This window comes from Cololabis saira, chromosome 7, assembly GCF_033807715.1.
Source record: "Cololabis saira isolate AMF1-May2022 chromosome 7, fColSai1.1, whole genome shotgun sequence".
In the NCBI taxonomy this organism is placed as follows: domain Eukaryota; kingdom Metazoa; phylum Chordata; class Actinopteri; order Beloniformes; family Belonidae; genus Cololabis; species Cololabis saira.
Window position 1 is genome coordinate 42,063,399 of NC_084593.1, and position 17,655 is coordinate 42,081,053.

The 17,655-nt window shown below is 50.4% G+C and overlaps 9 non-coding genes across 9 annotated transcripts; all 9 read left to right on the top strand.

The window, feature by feature from the left end:
- Positions 1 to 345: 345 nt before the first annotated feature.
- On the top strand, positions 346 to 417 carry trnad-guc (transfer RNA aspartic acid (anticodon GUC)). Its single transcript has one exon. It is a non-coding gene; the product is annotated as a tRNA-Asp (tRNA).
- Positions 418 to 1,468: 1,051 nt separating this feature from the next.
- trnav-cac (transfer RNA valine (anticodon CAC)) lies at positions 1,469 to 1,541 on the top strand. Its single transcript has one exon. It is a non-coding gene; the product is annotated as a tRNA-Val (tRNA).
- Positions 1,542 to 1,985: 444 nt separating this feature from the next.
- Positions 1,986 to 2,057, top strand: trnad-guc (transfer RNA aspartic acid (anticodon GUC)). The gene has a single exon. It is a non-coding gene; the product is annotated as a tRNA-Asp (tRNA).
- Positions 2,058 to 3,108: 1,051 nt separating this feature from the next.
- On the top strand, positions 3,109 to 3,181 carry trnav-cac (transfer RNA valine (anticodon CAC)). Its single transcript has one exon. It is a non-coding gene; the product is annotated as a tRNA-Val (tRNA).
- A 444-nt stretch (positions 3,182 to 3,625) lies between these two features.
- trnad-guc (transfer RNA aspartic acid (anticodon GUC)) lies at positions 3,626 to 3,697 on the top strand. The gene has a single exon. It is a non-coding gene; the product is annotated as a tRNA-Asp (tRNA).
- Positions 3,698 to 4,748: 1,051 nt separating this feature from the next.
- Positions 4,749 to 4,821, top strand: trnav-cac (transfer RNA valine (anticodon CAC)). Its single transcript has one exon. It is a non-coding gene; the product is annotated as a tRNA-Val (tRNA).
- Positions 4,822 to 15,210: 10,389 nt separating this feature from the next.
- Positions 15,211 to 15,283, top strand: trnav-cac (transfer RNA valine (anticodon CAC)). The gene has a single exon. It is a non-coding gene; the product is annotated as a tRNA-Val (tRNA).
- A 444-nt stretch (positions 15,284 to 15,727) lies between these two features.
- On the top strand, positions 15,728 to 15,799 carry trnad-guc (transfer RNA aspartic acid (anticodon GUC)). Its single transcript has one exon. It is a non-coding gene; the product is annotated as a tRNA-Asp (tRNA).
- Positions 15,800 to 16,851: 1,052 nt separating this feature from the next.
- On the top strand, positions 16,852 to 16,924 carry trnav-cac (transfer RNA valine (anticodon CAC)). Its single transcript has one exon. It is a non-coding gene; the product is annotated as a tRNA-Val (tRNA).
- The last annotated feature ends 731 nt before the right edge of the window (positions 16,925 to 17,655 follow it).

Genomic DNA, 17,655 nt, shown 5'->3' on the forward strand with positions numbered 1-17,655 from the left:
GGTCTCATGCAGAAATTAATTTTGTTGCAGTTCCACAACTGACCAAAAGCCAGTCATTCTCCATTAACGTACACTAGCTCCACCACCAGACCCCAGCAGCAGAGGTTCCGAGAAGGGGTCCCCGGAGGTGCGGGGAACCCCGGACCAGCTGGACCAGAGCCTCGCGGCAAACCGAGCCGAGACTCGCGGGGCTTCACCTGCATTCCCGTCGCGCTGAGACCGCGGAGAGCCGAGAATCGAGGACCGATATAAAAGATTAAAAAGAGATGGACACTGACTTTCCAATGACATTGGTACACAGTTATTAAGTTCCTGCAATCAGGAAGTTCTTTTGGCACAAAGCTGTCCTCGTTAGTATAGTGGACAGTATCTCTGCCTGTCACGCAGAAGACCGGGGTTCGATTCCCCGACGGGGAGACTTCTTGTTTCGTACGATGATACCTACATGATTGAGTCAAGTAAACAATGGTCATTAAGAAAATAGACTAGCAGTTGCTGTCTGCCTGCCAAAGAAGCTTCTAAATGCTGCAGCTTGATCAGAGGAAACTCTGATTGAGGGTGGATTTTATACACACAGAAAATGTCATTGAAGAAGTAAAAAGAGCAGTTATTTAGGACAGAATCTAGAGCATCTCTGGGAGAATCGCTTTTTATGCCCGCCGTCGCCTCGTCCCAGACACAGACTGACAGCACGGCCCTGAAAGCCACTCACCAACCCGTCTCACCGCCCCGCTGCTCAGAAACTCACCTTTGACTCACCGTCCAGACCCGGAGCCATCCAAAGACCCGGCTCACCGTGCGAACCCGGGGACCCGCTGTTAAGCTCCCCCCCGACCAGCCACCGGAGTGAAAGAGCCAGCCCGCAGAAAGCCACTCACCAACCCGGCTCACCGCCCCGCTGCTCAGCAACTCACCTTTGACTCACCCTCCAGACCCGGAGCCACCCAGAGACCCGGCTCACCGTGCGAACCCGGGGTCCCGCTGTTAAGCTCCCCCCGACCGGCCACCGGAGTGAAAGAGCCAGCCCAAAGAAAGCCACTCACCAACCCGTCTGACCGCCCCGCTGCTCAGCAACTCACCTTTGACTCACCATCCAGACCCGGAGCCACCCAAAGACCCGGCTCACCGTGCGAACCCGTGGACCCGCTGTTAAGCCCCCCCCTCACCGGCCACCGGAGTGAAAGAGCCAGCCCGCGGAGCTGGAGGACCAGGGCCCTGGTACCCTAAACACCCAGACGCTCTCGGTACCATGGACAGCACTCATGGACAGCACTCTGTCAGGTGCCACCACCACAATGTCAGACCACAATAACAGCAGAAGTGGGTTCCATGGTGTAATGGTTAACATCAGCATGAGTCTTTGAGAGCAGCCAGGAGAAAACCTGCAGTATCCATCTTACTGTCAAGAATTGTAGCAGAGTTTTTTACAGGATTTTATTTTTATGCCCGCCATTTTCAAAGCATGTCTGTTTCAGTAGTGTAGTGGTTATCACGTTCGCCTCACACGCGAAAGGTCCCCTGTTCGAAACTGGGCGGAAACATGTATGACTTTGCAATAACATTATTTGGACTTGGAAAACCACTCCAGTCCTCTTCTTGGTGCACAGGACAGGAAGGCCGACCATCTCTTTCTCGCATTGGGTCTCATGCAGAAATTAATTTTGTTGCAGTTCCACAACTGACCAAAAGCCAGTCATTCCCCATTAACGTACACTAGCTCCACCACCAGACCCCAGCAGCAGAGGTTCCGAGAAGGGGTCCCCGGAGGTGCGGGGAACCCCGGACCAGCTGGACCAGAGCCTCGCGGCAAACCGAGCCGAGACTCGCGGGGCTTCACCTGCATTCCCGTCGCGCTGAGACCGCGGAGAGCCGAGAATCGAGGACCGATATAAAAGATTAAAAAGAGATGGACACTGACTTTCCAATGACATTGGTACACAGTTATTAAGTTCCTGCAATCAGGAAGTTCTTTTGGCACAAAGCTGTCCTCGTTAGTATAGTGGACAGTATCTCTGCCTGTCACGCAGAAGACCGGGGTTCGATTCCCCGACGGGGAGACTTCTTGTTTCGTACGATGATACCTACATGATTGAGTCAAGTAAACAATGGTCATTAAGAAAATAGACTAGCAGTTGCTGTCTGCCTGCCAAAGAAGCTTCTAAATGCTGCAGCTTGATCAGAGGAAACTCTGATTGAGGGTGGATTTTATACACACAGAAAATGTCATTGAAGAAGTAAAAAGAGCAGTTATTTAGGACAGAATCTAGAGCATCTCTGGGAGAATCGCTTTTTATGCCCGCCGTCGCCTCGTCCCAGACACAGACTGACAGCACGGCCCTGAAAGCCACTCACCAACCCGTCTCACCGCCCCGCTGCTCAGAAACTCACCTTTGACTCACCGTCCAGACCCGGAGCCATCCAAAGACCCGGCTCACCGTGCGAACCCGGGGACCCGCTGTTAAGCTCCCCCCCGACCAGCCACCGGAGTGAAAGAGCCAGCCCGCAGAAAGCCACTCACCAACCCGGCTCACCGCCCCGCTGCTCAGCAACTCACCTTTGACTCACCCTCCAGACCCGGAGCCACCCAGAGACCCGGCTCACCGTGCGAACCCGGGGTCCCGCTGTTAAGCTCCCCCCGACCGGCCACCGGAGTGAAAGAGCCAGCCCAAAGAAAGCCACTCACCAACCCGTCTGACCGCCCCGCTGCTCAGCAACTCACCTTTGACTCACCATCCAGACCCGGAGCCACCCAAAGACCCGGCTCACCGTGCGAACCCGGGGACCCGCTGTTAAGCCCCCCCCTCACCGGCCACCGGAGTGAAAGAGCCAGCCCGCGGAGCTGGAGGACCAGGGCCCTGGTACCCTAAACACCCAGACGCTCTCGGTACCATGGACAGCACTCATGGACAGCACTCTGTCAGGTGCCACCACCACAATGTCAGACCACAATAACAGCAGAAGTGGGTTCCATGGTGTAATGGTTAACATCAGCATGAGTCTTTGAGAGCAGCCGGGAGAAAACCTGCAGTATCCATCTTACTGTCAAGAATTGTAGCAGAGTTTTTTACAGGATTTTATTTTTATGCCCGCCATTTTCAAAGCATGTCTGTTTCCGTAGTGTAGTGGTTATCACGTTCGCCTCACACGCGAAAGGTCCCCTGTTCGAAACTGGGCGGAAACATGTATGACTTTGCAATAACATTATTTGGACTTGGAAAACCACTCCAGTCCTCTTCTTGGTGCACAGGACAGGAAGGCCGACCATCTCTTTCTCGCATTGGGTCTCATGCAGAAATTAATTTTGTTGCAGTTCCACAACTGACCAAAAGCCAGTCATTCTCCATTAACGTACACTAGCTCCACCACCAGACCCCAGCAGCAGAGGTTCCGAGAGGGGGTCCCCGGAGGTGCGGGGAACCCCGGACCAGCTGGACCAGAGCCTCGCGGCAAACCGAGCCGAGACTCGCGGGGCTTCACCTGCATTCCCGTCGCGCTGAGACCGCGGAGAGCCGAGAATCGAGGACCGATATAAAAGATTAAAAAGAGATGGACACTGACTTTCCAATGACATTGGTACACAGTTATTAAGTTCCTGCAATCAGGAAGTTCTTTTGGCACAAAGCTGTCCTCGTTAGTATAGTGGACAGTATCTCTGCCTGTCACGCAGAAGACCGGGGTTCGATTCCCCGACGGGGAGACTTCTTGTTTCGTACGATGATAACTACATGATTGAGTCAAGTAAACAATGGTCATTAAGAAAATAGACTAGCAGTTGCTGTCTGCCTGCCAAAGAAGCTTCTAAATGCTGCAGCTTGATCAGAGGAAACTCTGATTGAGGGTGGATTTTATACACACAGAAAATGTCATTGAAGAAGTAAAAAGAGCAGTTATTTAGGACAGAATCTAGAGCATCTCTGGGAGAATCGCTTTTTATGCCCGCCGTCGCCTCGTCCCGGACACAGACTGACAGCACGGCCCTGAAAGCCACTCACCAACCCGTCTCACCGCCCCGCTGCTCAGAAACTCACCTTTGACTCACCGTCCAGACCCGGAGCCATCCAAAGACCCGGCTCACCGTGCGAACCCGGGGACCCGCTGTTAAGCTCCCCCCCGACCAGCCACCGGAGTGAAAGAGCCAGCCCGCAGAAAGCCACTCACCAACCCGGCTCACCGCCCCGCTGCTCAGCAACTCACCTTTGACTCACCCTCCAGACCCGGAGCCACCCAGAGACCCGGCTCACCGTGCGAACCCGGGGTCCCGCTGTTAAGCTCCCCCCGACCGGCCACCGGAGTGAAAGAGCCAGCCCGCAGAAAGCCACTCACCAACCCGTCTGACCGCCCCGCTGCTCAGCAACTCACCTTGGACTCACCATCCAGACCCGGAGCCACCCAAAGACCCGGCTCACCGTGCGAACCCGGGGACCCGCTGTTAAGCCCCCCCACCACCAGCCACCGGAGTGAAAGAGCCAGCCCGCGGAGCTGGAGGACCAGGGCCCTGGTACCCTAAACACCCAGACGCTCTCGGTACCATGGACAGCACTCATGGACAGCACTCTGTCAGGTGCCACCACCACAATGTCAGACCACAATAACAGCAGAAGTGGGTTCCATGGTGTAATGGTTAACATCAGCATGAGTCTTTGAGAGCAGCCAGGAGAAAACCTGCAGTATCCATCTTACTGTCAAGAATTGTAGCAGAGTTTTTTACAGGATTTTATTTTTATGCCCGCCATTTTCAAAGCATGTCTGTTTCTGTAGTGTAGTGGTTATCACGTTCGCCTCACACGCGAAAGGTCCCCTGTTCGAAACTGGGCGGAAACATGTATGACTTTGCAATAACATTATTTGGACTTGGAAAACCACTCCAGTCCTCTTCTTGGTGCACAGGACAGGAAGGCCGACCATCTCTTTCTCGCATTGGGTCTCATGCAGAAATTAATTTTGTTGCAGTTCCACAACTGACCAAAAGCCAGTCATTCTCCATTAACGTACACTAGCTCCACCACCAGACCCCAGCAGCAGAGGTTCCGAGAAGGGGTCCCCGGAGGTGCGGGGAACCCCGGACCAGCTGGACCAGAGCCTCGCGGCAAACCGAGCCGAGACTCGCGGGGCTTCACCTGCATTCCCGTCGCGCTGAGACCGCGGAGAGCCGAGAATCGAGGACCGATATAAAAGATTAAAAAGAGATGGACACTGACTTTCCAATGACATTGGTACACAGTTATTAAGTTCCTGCAATCAGGAAGTTCTTTTGGCACAAAGCTGTCCTCCTTAGTATAGTGGACAGTATCTCTGCCTGTCACGCAGAAGACCGGGGTTCGATTCCCCGACGGGGAGACTTCTTGTTTCGTACGATGATACCTACATGATTGAGTCAAGTAAATGTGACGACCACAAAAGTGTCACATTTTGTGTTTATGAAAAAGAGAAATTGTCTTTTATTTTGAATACAAATTTATTGTAATTCATTTCAAAAAAAGGTACCCCAAAGAGTTTGCATTTCTTTATGCAGTGGTTTATTTCCATATTGAAATGTGTATCTTGTAATGTTGCTCCAAGCCAGCAGGGGGCGAGGGCGGTTTTCGTTTTTAGTGACTTGCGTTGCGTTTTCCCTTCATTACTGCAAGTGCCTGAAACTGAACAGCCGTGTCCTCATCTCTCTCCTGTCTCTCAGGTTCGTAAATGTGCAAATATGCTTTGAAAGTTGGGATTAGCCCTGCTGAAATGTAGTTGGGATGGTTGTGAACTGTTTTTGTGAAGTAATTTTCGAAAGAGACTTCTTGTGATTTTGTTTTAAGTAAGTTTGCAACGAAGGCAAAGTCTAGCCGTTTGACAGTGCAGTGATCACGCACGACATGCATGGTAGTGGAAACCAATTCAGTTTAATGCACGCGCCTTCCCCACGTGAACGTACGCCTCAGTAATGTTTTAGAAACTTACAATCTCGATGTGTATCGTTTATTTTGCCGCCTGTAAGGTCCCAACCATTGTGTTTTTGCTATGAATGTTCATGAAGGAAAAAAGGTGACTGTTTAAAACGAGTTTTGTTTACATTAAGCCCTTAAGGTTTATGAGGGTAAAATGCAGTACTGTTGTGATGTGAAACGAAGTAAAATACTTTCATGAGAAGTTTAAAAGTAACTTTAACATTAAGCTGGTGAATATACCATTGTCTATGTAATTCATTTTTCATAAATAGGTTAAAACACTATGCTGAAGAGTAAGTGAACATGTACTTTGGAGAAGAGATGTTATTTTGCTATGGACCTTGTACTGAAGAATATTATGATTTTGTGATGACATGGACACTGAAATTCATTGAGAATGCTCAAAGGACATTGAATACTGAATATGTTGAACATAAAAAAAAGAACTTAATACAAGAGTGTGTTTAAAAGTGAAACTTTAATAAAATTACTGCAAGTGCCTGAAACTGAACAGCCGTGTCCTCATCTCTCTCCTGTCTCTCAGGAACGTATCTGTCAACCAAGGTGCCGTTACTACGGTACCCGTTACAGATTTTTGGTGGCCCGTACGGGGATCGGCGTCAGATGCGCAGGCGACAAGTACAACCAGAACCAGCCGTGTGAAGCGTTTCGGCAGCTGATGACGCTTCAGCCCATGCACCTGGAGGAAGATTGGGCCCTACACCTGAGATGTCAGCGCCTCGTCTACCCTTCAGCGTGTGACGACACAACCTACCTCAACAATCCATCATCCCAGATGCACAGGCTGTGCATCCACCACAACGAGTGCCTGTGAAGCAGTGGCGGTGCAACGCAGCTGTAACCAGACCTGGAGCCACGGGTGAAAGAGCTGCCTGGAGGAGCAACCAACAGTGAGGAAGACAGAAAAGCAGTCATGGCGGACGGTGTGAGAAAAGGCTTGGTGTGGGACATCAAGAAGAGTCTGCTCACTCTGACGGCCGATGAACTTTTCCAACTGGCTCAGAGTGTTGGTCCTGTGACGGGGCACGATGCATCTACGCTTCAGGTTGGCGAAGAAGAAAGCTGCTTTGAGTACGTTCTCGCTTTCATGAACAGTGACACTCTCATTCAATCTGAGGATTCAGGTATGGCTGTGTTGTTGGAGTTGAATGATACTGTGAATAATGTAATTCAGGTACGTAATGTTGAGTCTAAGACAACTGCAGATGATGTGAATAGTGTAACGTCAACCCCAGAGTTAAGTGAGAATACAGTTACTGATGAGATGGTGCCCAGTGTCCCTAACACTAATATAACCCACACAGCTGAGGTCAGCCCGGCTGTCCTCTCACCAACTACCATTCCACCACTCACACACCCTCTCCCAACCACACAAAACACAGACACAGTCGAGTTACAGAAAATGTTTGCTAGTTTCCTACAATACATTAACAACCCCACATCACCACCCACTCACACACCTACACCACACCCTACACCATTACTCTCTACACTACCACCTGACCTCAAACACACACCTGAACAACATACCCCTGAACGAAACACACATGACAAACATGACCGAGTCGTGCCCCTTCGAGAGCTCTCAATGCTGCGACGTGAGTTCAAGGTTCAAGGTGGGCAGATCGGGGATCAGAAATCAGACCTAAGCTACAATAACATATGCAGACAAATTGATGATGGAGTAAAAGACCGGTTCAGTGAGACTGAAATACTGAGGGGAGTTCTCAGAGTGATCATGCCAGGGCATTTCAAAGACATGCTAATGCACAAAGATGATTTGACCATAGATGAGCTGAAGGGCTTCCTGCAGTCCCACTTAGGTGGGCGAAGCAACACCGAGCTCTTCCAAGAGTTGATGTGCACGAAACAAAATGATAGTGAAACCCCCCAACAGTTCCTGTATCGTGTCATTGGCCTGAAACAAAAGATCCTCTTTGCTTCAAAACATGCTGACACAGAAGTGAAGTACAATACGATCACAGTTCAAGACATATTCTTACACACCATATATCAAGGCCTCAGCCACAAACATAATGACATACTCAGAGAACTTAAAACATTGCTTTCTGACAGCAGTGTGTCTGATGAGACAATTCTGAAACAAATGATGAAGATAACAAGCACGGAGAATGAGCGACAGAGACGTCTGGGACCAGACGTGAAACAGAGACAAGTAAGCGTGCAAAGCACTGAGCTAGTGGAGGTCGAAGTTGCAGCTGCACAAGGCAGTGGTGCAAAGAAAGATGCTCCCGATAAACAACCAAAGGCTAATGCACTCCAACAGTTAACTGAAAGAGTAGCAGAGTTAATGACTAAGGTTGAGCTACTGCAACGGCCACAGCAGACTCACAGCTCAGAGCCCTGCCACCACTGCAAAGCTCAAGTAGAACAAAAGAAGCCCAAGTCATATGGCTGTGCTAATTGCCTCGCAAAGAGCCTCCCAGGTTGCACTCACTGTTTTAACTGTGGTGAGGGCGGCCACAGAGCAGTAGGCTGCTTGAAGCCGAAGCGTCAGGAAAACTGGAACCGGTCGCTGCAACGGGACAATCAGTGACCGGGTCTCATGTTCAGTCCCACAGTGTGAAGTGCAATGTATTCAGCGCAGAGAGTCATGCTAAAGAGAGTCTGCTGAATAAAAGGCCTAAAGTACACGATGATGGTGACACCCAATCCCCCCTTTCCCTACCCACTCAAACAAGCAGGCGCCTAGCCAAGTTCATAGGTGCCAAAGCCCTTGCACGATGTGACCTGAATGGCCTGACAGTCGATGCACTGTTAGACACCGGAGCTCAAGTGAGCATGATCGATCGAATTTGGAAGAAGAAGTATATACCGGATGCACCGGTGAGGCCCCTCAGTGAGATCTTTGATGATGAAGAGCTGGAAATACAAGCTGTGAATGGAGGAGTCCTTCCTTTTGATGGCTGGGTCCTCATCGCAGTCAGCTTTGCCGGAGATTGGGCTCTTAGCCAATCCATAATGGTGCCTTTCCTCATCAGTAGCATTATTCTTGAACGGCCAATTCTTGGATTCAATGTGCTCGAGGAAGTCGTCCAGGATAAACCAGCAGAGCTCCTTCCAGCCCTCACCACACTCCTCTCTGACTCCATATCTGCCTCTGTGGATCAGGTGGGGCTGTTGGTGAACTTCATCCAGACAGGCAAACCCGCCACGTGTCCAAAACTGTTAAGAACTGGCAACTACGATACTGCAGTTCCAGCTGGACAAGTTGCTTGGGTTAAGTGTCAGGTCCCGCCAGCTGTCGATCAGTCAGACCCCCTTCTCTTGTTTGAACCTGAGGAAAACAACGCCCAGCTTACAGAACTTGAGATTGGGGAGGGCCTGCTCGAAATGCAGTCAGCGAAGCGACCTTATGTAACAATACCAGTAAGAAATTGCACCAAGCACCCTGTGATCATACCGAGAAAGACTGTTCTAGCAAGTGTCCAGGCTGTTGCTAGGGTGATTGAGACCAACCCACAGGAACTATCCAGGCCCAAAGTAGCTGCCAATGCCGCAACAACACCAGCTGCTCAGACTGCTCTAGGCTTGTGGCAGCCTCCGGTGGACCTCAGCCACCTGGGTGAAGAAGAACAAGACAAAGTAAAGAAAATGCTGTGGGAAGAATCAGCTGCTTTCGCTCGAGACAGTCACGATATCGGCTGTATTCCCAGTTTGCAGATGTCGATCAACCTCAAGGACGACATTCCAGTGCAGAGAGCGTACTCCTCTGTCCCCAAGCCACTGTTTAAAGAGGTGAAGGAGTATGTGCAAGACTTGTTGATGAAAGGCTGGATAGTGAAGTCAAAGTCCTCTTATTCGGCGCCAGTGGTCTGCGTCCGGAAAAAAGATGGTACGCTCCGCCTCTGCATAGATTATCGTCTCTTGAATCAGAAAACCATCCCTGATCGACATCCTTTACCTAGGATACAGGATCTGACTGACACCCTTGGTGGCTACTCCTGGTTTAGCATCCTTGACCAAGGAAAAGCCTACCATCAAGGTTTCGTTGCCAAAGACTCTCAACACCTCACCGCCTTCATTACTCCCTGGGGACTGTACGAATGGGTCCGTATCCCATTTGGCCTCTCAAACGCCCCCGCAGCCTTCCAGCGGAATATGGAAGAGATGCTTGGTCCCTTGAGAGATGACTGCTGTCTCCCGTACCTTGACGATGTGCTCTGCTATGCGAAAACCTTCGATGGGCACGTGGAGGGGGTCCGCAAAGTACTCCGAGCACTTCAGAGACACGGGGTGAAGCTAAGACCTGAAAAATGTGAGCTGTTTCGCCGAGAAGTGAGATACGTGGGACGCCTTGTGTCAGCTCAAGGAGTGAGGATCGATCCCAAAGACTTGGATGCAGTGCGATCTTTAGCCAGCAGGACGCCACAGACAGTTGGAGATGTGAGAAAGCTCACCGGTTTCCTGGGCTATTACCGCTCCTACATCCAGGACTTTTCAAGGATAGCGAAACCCATCTATGAGCTACTACAAGTCAAGCCCGGACAAGCAGCTGTAGAGCGTGGAAAAAGCAAAGGTCCACAACTACCGTCCAGAACACCAGTGGAGTGGGCTGCCGAACACTAGCCCTTGACCGACTTGTGTCTCTCCTTGTTAGCCCCCCTGTGTTGGCATACCCCAACTTCAACGAACCGTTCGTATTGCACACGGATGCTTCTGACCAGGGACTGGGCGCAATCCTTTACCAGCACCAGGATGGCAAGTTGAGGGTCATCGGGTACGGCTCTAGGACCTTAACTGCAGCTGAGCGAAACTACCATTGCACAGTGGAAAACTGGAGTTCCTTGCCCTGAAGTGGGCTGTATGCGAAAAGTTCAGAGATTACCTGTTCTATGCACCTCACTTCACGATATACACAGACAACAATCCCCTTACCTATGTAATGACCACAGCAAAGCTGAACGCTGTAGGCCATCGGTGGGTTGGGGAGCTCTCAGATTTCAGATTCGACATTAAGTACAGACCTGGAAAGGCCAACATAGACGCTGACACGCTGTCGCGTCTCCCGTTAGACATCGAAGCGTACAGTGAGTCCTGCACTAAAGAGTGTTCTGAAGACGTGGTTCGTGCTGTCTGGGATGGGAGTAAATTAGCCAAGCAGAAAGATGTAGCCTGGGTTGCAGCTCTGAACATCAACTCCCAAGCCGACCCGTCTCCTTCTTTTGATGACTTGAAAACTATCAGTCATGATGAGCTTGCGGAAGCGCAACGTGCAGACGAAGCCATCAGTGAAATGATTAAGTTGAAAGAGGCAGGTACACCCTTAACTGATGACGTACGGAAAGCTGCGAGTGGAGCTACTAAAAGACTCTTCCATGAATGGGGAAAGCTTGCTTTGGAAAATGGTATCCTGTACAGGCGCGCCAACGGCAGAAAGCAGTTTGTGCTCCCCCCCAAGTACAAAGACCTTGTGTTGAAGAAACTCCACAATGACATGGCTCACGTGGGCACAGAAAAAGTCCTGGACCTGGCCAGGGAGAGATTCTATTGGCCATTCATGGCAAAAGAGATCGAAGACCATATCACTAAGAAATGTCCATGCATAAAGTCAAAGAAGCGAACTCACGTTCGCGCCCCGATGGGTAGTATCACATCAAGCTCACCACTAGAGTTAGTGTGCATCGACTACTTGCATCTGGAGACCAGCCGTGGTGGCTACGAGTATATCCTAGTGGTCGTTGATCATTTTACAAGGTTCGCTCAGGCCTACCCAACGAAGAATAAGAGTGGAAAGACAGCGGCCGAGCGCATCTTTAATGACTTCATCCCCCGCTTTGGATATCCCTCCAAGTTGCACCACGACCAAGGCCGTGAATTTGAGAACGAGCTGTTCCGTACTCTCCAGCAGCTGTCAGGCATCCGTCACTCCAGAACAACGCCCTACCATCCCCAGGGAAACCCGGCGGAGCGGTTCAATCGGACGATCCTGCAGATGTTGAGAACGTTGACTGACAAAGAGAAAGAACGTTGGAAAGATCAGATCCCGAGAGTTGTGCATGCATACAATTGTACTCGCCATGAGTCGACAGGCTTTTCGCCCTTCTTCCTCCTTTATGGGCGTCATCCTCGTCTTCCCATTGACCTGCTCTTTGGATTGCTTGAAGACACAGAGCCTGACTCGCCGAAAGGATACGCAAAGAAGTGGGCGAAGCAGATGTCTGAAGCCTATCGAATTGCCAGTGAGAACAGCAAGCAGGCCAGCACCAAAGGCAAAGTGCTCTATGACAAGAGGGCAAGAGGAGTGGTGCTACAGCCTGGCGATCGAGTCTTAGTCCGGAACCTCAGTGAGCGAGGTGGACCAGGAAAGCTACGATCCTACTGGGAGAAGGCCATCTACGTTGTGAAAGAACAGTTTGCTGATAACCCAGTGTACGTAGTGTATCCCGAGTCTGGGGACCAGAAAAAGACCAGAACGCTCCATCGCAATTTGCTCTTACTTGTGAATGACCTTCCAGTCGAAGAGCCTCCACGACAGGCTGCTCCTGAGAAGACAACCCAGCAAAGGAAACGACCGACCCGACGTAAGACACCAGAGTGTGTGGACCCACCGCAAGCAGATTCAGACTCTGACTCGAACTCCGACTCTGATGGTCCCCGTTACTGGCTGAGGATCCCTGCGGAGAGGATACAGGAGGTACCTACCGTAGCCCCACCTCAACGATCAGCCATCACAGTGAGTCGCCCGATTCCAGTACCTGTACGTGAAGTGGTGAGAGTTGACGTTGATTGCTTACCTGAAGCAGAACCAGTACCTGTAAGAGAAGCAGAGATCATGGAACCTGAACAGGATGAAGTCCAGTCTGATGATGCGAGACCAGAGGAGCAAGATGGATATGCTGAGGCTCCAGAGCCCGTCCAGGAAGAGCAGCCTCTGGTCAATGCAATGCCAGACCTACCGACAGAGGTCAGAAGGTCAAGTAGGGACAGACAACCGAGACAGATCTTAACATATGAGAGACTTGGTCAGCCCACACTGGCAACACAAGCTAGAGTCAACATGGCAAACGCTGACTTACACTCACCTGCTTACACCACACCTCACACTATACAACCCATGCATCCACTCATTCCCTACACAACACAAACATACCCCTTCAACCCCTATTCCACACCTTATTCCCCCTTTACATACATGCCTTACCCCTTCCCATCACACCCATACATCTTACCATTTCCTGTCACCTGTTAGGAAAGAATGAGAATTTTATTTAAGAAGTTGAGTAGAAAATGGTGGGACCCATTTCTTTTTGTCGGGGAGTGTGTGACGACCACAAAAGTGTCACATTTTGTGTTTATGAAAAAGAGAAATTGTCTTTTATTTTGAATACAAATTTATTGTAATTCATTTTAAAAAAAGGTACCCCAAAGAGTTTGCATTTCTTTATGCAGTGGTTTATTTCCATATTGAAATGTGTATCTTGTAATGTTGCTCCAAGCCAGCAGGGGGCGAGGGCGGTTTTCGTTTTTAGTGACTTGCGTTGCGTTTTCCCTTCATTACTGCAAGTGCCTGAAACTGAACAGCCGTGTCCTCATCTCTCTCCTGTCTCTCAGGTTCGTAAATGTGCAAATATGCTTTGAAAGTTGGGATTAGCCCTGCTGAAATGTAGTTGGGATGGTTGTGAACTGTTTTTGTGAAGTAATTTTCGAAAGAGACTTCTTGTGATTTTGTTTTAAGTAAGTTTGCAACGAAGGCAAAGTCTAGCCGTTTGACAGTGCAGTGATCACGCACGACATGCATGGTAGTGGAAACCAATTCAGTTTAATGCACGCGCCTTCCCCACGTGAACGTACGCCTCAGTAATGTTTTAGAAACTTACAATCTCGATGTGTATCATTTATTTTGCCGCCTGTAAGGTCCCAACCATTGTGTTTTTGCTATGAATGTTCATGAAGGAAAAAAGGTGACTGTTTAAAACGAGTTTTGTTTACATTAAGCCCTTAAGGTTTATGAGGGTAAAATGCAGTACTGTTGTGATGTGAAACGAAGTAAAATACTTTCATGAGAAGTTTAAAAGTAACTTTAACATTAAGCTGGTGAATATACCATTGTCTATGTAATTCATTTTTCATAAATAGGTTAAAACACTATGCTGAAGAGTAAGTGAACATGTACTTTGGAGAAGAGATGTTATTTTGCTATGGACCTTGTACTGAAGAATATTATGATTTTGTGATGACATGGACACTGAAATTCATTGAGAATGCTCAAAGGACATTGAATACTGAATATGTTGAACATAAAAAAAAGAACTTAATACAAGAGTGTGTTTAAAAGTGAAACTTTAATAAAATTACTGCAAGTGCCTGAAACTGAACAGCCGTGTCCTCATCTCTCTCCTGTCTCTCAGGAACGTATCTGTGAACCAAGGTGCCGTTACTACGGTACCCGTTACATAAGCAATGGTCATTAAGAAAATAGACTAGCAGTTGCTGTCTGCCTGCCAAAGAAGCTTCTAAATGCTGCAGCTTGATCAGAGGAAACTCTGATTGAGGGTGGATTTTATACACACAGAAAATGTCATTGAAGAAGTAAAAAGAGCAGTTATTTAGGACAGCATCTAGAGCATCTCTGGGAGAATCGCTTTTTATGCCCGCCGTCGCCTCGTCCCAGACACAGACTGACAGCACGGCCCTGAAAGCCACTCACCAACCCGTCTCACCGCCCCGCTGCTCAGAAACTCACCTTTGACTCACCCTCCAGACCCGGAGCCACCCAGAGACCCGGCTCACCGTGCGAACCCGGGGTCCCGCTGTCAAGCTCCCCCCGACCGGCAACCGGAGTGAAAGAGCCAGCCCGCAGAAAGCCACTCACCAACCCGTCTGACCGCCCCGCTGCTCAGCAACTCACCTTTGACTCACCATCCAGACCCGGAGCCACCCAAAGACCCGGCTCACCGTGCGAACCCGGGGACCCGCTGTTAAGCCCCCCCCCCACCAGCCACCGGAGTGAAAGAGCCAGCCCGCGGAGCTGGAGGACCAGGGCCCTGGTACCCTAAACACCCAGACGTTCTCGGTACCATGGACAGCACTCATGGACAGCACTCTGTCAGGTGCCACCACCACAATGTCAGACCACAATAATAGCAGAAGTAGGTTCCATGGTGTAATGGTTAACATCAGCATGAGTCTTTGAGAGCAGCCAGGAGAAAACCTGCAGTATCCATCTTACTGTCAAGAATTGTAGCAGAGTTTTTTTACAGGATTTTATTTTTATGCCCGCCATTTTCAAAGCATGTCTGTTTCCGTAGTGTAGTGGTTATCACGTTCGCCTCACACGCGAAAGGTCCCCCGTTCGAAACTGGGCGGAAACATGTATGACTTTGCAATAACATTATTTGGACTTGGAAAACCACTCCAGTCCTCTTCTTGGTGCACAGGACAGGAAGGCCGACCATCTCTTTCTCGCATTGGGTCTCATGCAGAAATTAATTTTGTTGCAGTTCCACAACTGACCAAAAGCCAGTCATTCTCCATTAACGTACACTAGCTCCACCACCAGACCCCAGCAGCAGAGGTTCCGAGAGGGGGTCCCCGGAGGTGCGGGGAACCCCGGACCAGCTGGACCAGAGCCTCGCGGCAAACCGAGCCGAGACTCGCGGGGCTTCACCTGCATTCCCGTCGCGCTGAGACCGCGGAGAGCCGAGAATCGAGGACCGATATAAAAGATTAAAAAGAGATGGACACTGACTTTCCAATGACATTGGTACACAGTTATTAAGTTCCTGCAATCAGGAAGTTATTTTGGCACAAAGCTGTCCTCGTTAGTATAGTGGACAGTATCTCTGCCTGTCACGCAGAAGACCGGGGTTCGATTCCCCGACGGGGAGACTTCTTGTTTCGTACGATGATACCTACATGATTGAGTCAAGTAAACAATGGTCATTAAGAAAATAGACTAGCAGTTGCTGTCTGCCTGCCAAAGAAGCTTCTAAATGCTGCAGCTTGATCAGAGGAAACTCTGATTGAGGGTGGATTTTATACACACAGAAAATGTCATTGAAGAAGTAAAAAGAGCAGTTATTTAGGACAGCATCTAGAGCATCTCTGGGAGAATCGCTTTTTATGCCCGCCGTCGCCTCGTCCCAGACACAGACTGACAGCACGGCCCTGAAAGCCACTCACCAACCCGTCTCACCGCCCCGCTGCTCAGAAACTCACCTTTGACTCACCGTCCAGACCCGGAGCCACCCAGAGACCCGGCTCACCGTGCGAACCCGGGGACCCGCTGTTAAGCTCCCCCACGACCAGCCACCGGAGTGAAAGAGCCAGCCCGCAGAAAGCCACTCACCAACCCGGCTCACCGCCCCGCTGCTCAGCAACTCACCTTTGACTCACCCTCCAGACCCGGAGCCACCAAGAGACCCGGCTCACCGTGCGAACCCAGGGTCCCGCTGTTAAGCTCCCCCCGACCGGCCACCGGAGTGAAAGAGCCAGCCCGCAGAAAGCCACTCACCAACCCGTCTCACCGCCCCGCTGCTCAGCAACTCACCTTTGACTCACCATCCAGACCCGGAGCCACCCAAAGACCCGGCTCACCGTGCGAACCCGGGGACCCGCTGTTAAGCCCCCCCCCCCACCAGCCACCGGAGTGAAAGAGCCAGCCTGCGGAGCTGGAGGACCAGGGCCCTGGTACCCTAAACACCCAGACGCTCTCAGTACCATGGACAGCACTCATGGACAGCACTCTGTCAGGTGCCACCACAACAATGTCAGACCACAATAACAGCAGAAGTGGGTTCCATGGTGTAATGGTTAACATCAGCATGAGTCTTTGAGAGCACCCAGGAGAAAACCTGCAGTATCCATCTTACTGTCAAGAATTGTAGCAGAGTTTTTTACAGGATTTTATTTTTATGGCCGCCATTTTCAAGGCATGTCTGTTTCTGTAGTGTAGTGGTTATCACGTTCGCCTCACACGCGAAAGGTCCCCTGTTTGAAACTGGGCGGAAACATGTATGACTTTGCAATAACATTATTTGGACTTGGAAAACCACTCCAGTCCTCTTCTTGGTGCACAGGACAGGAAGGCCGACCATCTCTTTCTCTTTCTCTTTCCTGGCTGATGACCCTGCAGCTGACCCATGGGCACCGGAGGAGGTGCGACAGGCAGCAATGCCTAGCAGGAAATTCCATCTACCCGTACAGTTAACTGAAGTTCTGGTATCCCAGTGACTACTGTGAACAGGGCAGTTGGAGTCCAGGGAAGACTGGAGGACAGCCAGGAAAGACTGGATGACAGCAGGGAAAGACAGCACCGGGAGTGGGCGGCTAGTTACCCAACCCACTAGTCTCTCAGAAGGGAGACACCCAACCCTAACTGCAAAGAATCTAAGGAAAAAACAACCCGCAGGCCCTCCAAGAGGCGGGATGAAAGATGGGCCTACCAGGAAGGACTACACGGTAACGACGGCAATGGAAATGGACAATGAGAGAACCAGAACTCCAGCAAACCAGGAAAAGATCCTCCGAAAGTGTGCATGCGGATGGGAAAAAGTGACCACGTATAAGGGTTTACGAATCCACCAGGGGAGAGCAAAGTGCGGTCAGAAGGGCCAACAGCAACCTTGCACTGCTCCAGCAGGTGAGACAAGAGGGACCAAAAGCCAGGTCGAAAACCACAGAGCTGACGGACCCAACGTTGCTAAAGGCATGGATGGCGCAGAGGAAGAAGGTCCTCTGGAGG